This window comes from Amia ocellicauda, chromosome 2 (genome assembly GCF_036373705.1).
Source record: "Amia ocellicauda isolate fAmiCal2 chromosome 2, fAmiCal2.hap1, whole genome shotgun sequence".
NCBI lineage: Eukaryota > Metazoa > Chordata > Actinopteri > Amiiformes > Amiidae > Amia > Amia ocellicauda.
The window spans coordinates 53,751,507-53,755,383 of record NC_089851.1 but is presented as its reverse complement, the minus strand read 5'-3'; positions in this window follow the sequence as shown (position 1 = coordinate 53,755,383).

The window sequence follows — 3,877 nt, the reverse complement described above, 5'->3', positions numbered from 1 at the left end:
GTCAGTGCACCTCACTTTTTGGTCGTAATTCCTTTTGTTCCATTCAGCAGACTTGGTTGCCTGTTCTCTCGCTATCTCACAAGCTTCTTGCATCCCTTTCGTCCATCGTTCCATGTACTCACTATAACTCTGAGAGTTGTTTTCTGAGTTTAGCCCAAAGAGAGCATCGATGGGCAGCTTTGGTGAGCGGCTGAACAGCAGATGGAAAGGTGAAAAGCCAGTCACGTCACATCTAGTACAGTTGTATGCAAATATTAATTTGTTGAGTGCATTCTTCCAATCAGATTTTTGTCTTTCAGTCAGGGTTTTCAGCATCTGCAGTAATGTCCGGTTAAATCTTTCCACCTGCCCATTCCCTTGGGGGTGGTAGGGGGTGGTCCTTGACGCCACTGTACTTTTCAAGTCTCCCCCTTGGTCGTGGTGAATTCTGGATGGAAACCCAAACTTGAGGGCGAAATCATTGAATAACCGGTCAGCCACTGTTTTTGCTGATTTTGAGGTTGTGGCATAGGCCTGTGCAAACCGGGTGAAGTGGTCAACGATTACCAAAATGTACTCGTAGTCCCCCTTGCATTTGTCCAGATGAAGAAAGTCAATGTACACTAATTTGAATGGGTGGGTCGTTTTGATGCTTTTAAAGGGCGCTCTTGTGTCACGGCATGTTTTTTTTTGTTTGATGCAGGAGCAGGTTCTCAGGGCATAGTTTTCAATGTCTTTCTGCATGTAGGGCCAGAAGAACCGATCCCTAAGGAGGCTCGTGGTGCGGTCGAGGCCCTCATGACCCATCTCATTATGCAGTTCCCTTAGAACAGTTCTTTTGAATTGAGTTGGTAATAGCAGCTGTGTCCTTTGAGATGTGTGGTGTAACAGAATGCCATGTTCATCCAGTTTCAGCTGATCTCATTCTCTCAGAAGAACTTTGGATAGAGAGTTGACAGAGCGCCACTGCTGAGGGGGCCTAGATCCTGTTTGTAAGTGCTCAACGATTACTCTAATGTCCTTGTCATTCTTTTGTGCTTGTCTAATTTCTTCTTTTGACAGGGGTTTGAGGAGTCCCTCATTTTCCTCCACACATGCTGATACACTCGGACAGGCTACAGCCAGGGACACATCTGGATTATTCTGGATCTCCAATGCTTGCACTACAGCTCCCACACAGTCAGATGAGAACTCCTCAGTACATTCTCTCATTGTCATTTCCAGATCCGCTGGCATCCTGGAGAGTGAGTCTGCATCTATGTTTTCTTTACCTGGACAGTAGCGGATGGTAAAGTGGAAGTCTGCGAGCTCTGACACCCGTGTACACCAGGTGGTGTTCAACTTTGCAGAGGTCAGAACATAGGTCAATGGGTTATTGTCGCTGAACACTGTAAAGGTTGGTGCGTAATAGAGATAGTCTCTGAATTTTTCAGTTACAGCCCATTTCAAAGCTAAAAATTCCAACTTCCCACTGTGCAGGTGGTAATTTTTCTCTGCCTTTGTCAAAGTTCGGGAACCATAGGTAATTACTCTCAGCTTGCCATTCTGATTCTGGTATAGAATGGCTCCCAACCCTTGGTTGGATGCATCTGTATGGAGGATGAACGGTTGGGAGAAGTCTGGAAATCCTAAGATTGGAGGCTGAACCAAGCAGTTAATCAACTTCTCAAGTATCTGCTGATGGTGTTCTGTCCACTCAATTGATTTACTTGATGGCACCACTTGATTCCGTTTGTTGTTTCTTACTTTGTGGTTTTCTTTTCTCTGTGGCTCATCACCGCCAGTGTTACATTTTAGCAGATCGTAGAGGGGACTGGTAATACGGGAGAAGTCTTTGATATATTGCCGATAATAGCTGAGCAGGCCCAGAATCTTGTGTAGCTCTCCCACCGTGCTTGGTGTCTGTTCCTTAAGCGCCGTTACAGCGGCTGTGTCCACGGGATCAACACGACTGCCTTCAGCTGAGACAATTCTGCCCAGATAGCGCACCTCCCTCTTAAAGAGCTCACATTTTCTTGGTTTTAACTTGACTCCATGGGATTGCAACCTTTGCAGCACTCGCCTTACTGCTTCCACCTGTTCGTTTAAGGACTCCGTGAAGACCAGGATGTCATTTAAATAGGGTATGCAAATTTTATCCCTCAATCCTTCTAGGCATTCCTCCATAAACCGATGGAACGCGGCACAAGCATTCATAAGGCTGAAAGGGATACGAATCCATTCGTAGAGGCCCCACGGTGTTGTGAATGCAGTCTGGGGACATGAAGCCTTGGTGGTATGCCTTTCTCTGGTCCAGCAGAGAGAGCCACACATTGCCCCCCAGGCCATTGAGAATATCCTGCACCCTGGGTATTGGCTGGCGATCGGGGATTGTTTTGCTGTTCAGGCCCCTATGCACAGCCTGAGACTGCCATCCTTTTTACAGACGCAGACAATTGGGGAAAAGTAAGGGGAATGAGACTTGGCCACCCATCCTTGAGCAATCAGGTCATGTAAATAGTCCTTAATTTCCTGGTATAACGGTTTAGGGACTTGAAGACTCTGTATAGGATGTTGAAGAAAGTGTTTTGTGATAATTATATAATGTTTTATATTAATACTAGCATTAGAAATAGTTTTGTATACAGACTGAGCAGATTAGATTTAGCAGGACAAGTAAAGGGTCAACAAGGTCGATTTGTTAGAAACTCCTGTCAGTAATGAAAGATTACACAGTGCTGAAATAGCCTACAGATGTCTGCTGAGAATTTGTTTATGACTTAATCGTTTCTCAAGATAGGCAGAAATTGTTTCTGTTAATGAGCACAGGAATGATTAACTCTTTCTCATTGGTTACAGGGGATGCCAGCTTGAAGGTCATCTCCAACCATCCTGTGTATGGCATGTTTGTTCCATTGGCTGCCAACAGACGCACACTGTCTGATGCTTCTGTTGCCTCTGAAATGTTTCTCAGTGTCACCTCAGGTGCGTATTTGGCTTTCCACTGCTCATCAATACTGCATACTTGGGAGCCTGTGTCCCATAATGCTTCTGTCTTTTGCATTGTTTACCCACTAAAGACGTGATGGCAGAATGCTGGTTAACTTGACAAGTGGAAGTTAAAATACTATTAAGTGACTGGAACACAAGCTGTTTCTGATTGCTCATGCTATCATGTTTTTAGGCCTTCTCTACTGGTCGGGTCACGCCCTGTCCCTTGGGGGCAACCCGCTCCGGTTTAACGCAGCTCCTGGCTGAGGCCTGGGGCCTTTACTCCTACAGCCAGCTGAGAAGTGTTCACTGCTACCACAGTGGTAACAATGGGTGCAAGGTTCCTCTGCTTTACGCTGCTGGCAATGGAAACATTGTCTGGCTCGCCAAGGACGGGGTTGGCGAAACTGATAAAGGTGCTGTTGTGGTGGCACCATATACTGCTGGGGATAATACTGTGGTGCTGCAAAACTTGAAGGCTGAGTTGCATAATTGATGGACATGGGATGCTGCTGAGGGGAAGGATATACAAACGGCCGTCCATGGTGAGTAGAATGTTCTTGTGGAACAGTTGACAACTGAACTAGGTTTGCTGGTGGAAGAGGTATTTTCTGGTCCTTCACCTGTTGTTGGCTTTGTGAGAACTGGAGTGGAGACATGTACGGACCTGCCTGCTGTTGATATGTAGCTGTATCTGGTTTCCAGGTCTGATGCTCTTGGGCTTGGGTCCATCTTGATGTCTGTCGGGAACCCAGAGATGAGATCTGATGCTGTGGGGACACTGCTGCTGCTGGTTCTTTGTTATAGACTGCGAAACACTGCTGAGGAACAGATAAGGGTTGTTGGATTGTCTTTTTAATCTGCATGATATCATCTCTCAGGCTTTTCAGTTGTGACATTAAATCGAACTTTTTAAATTTTAAATCGA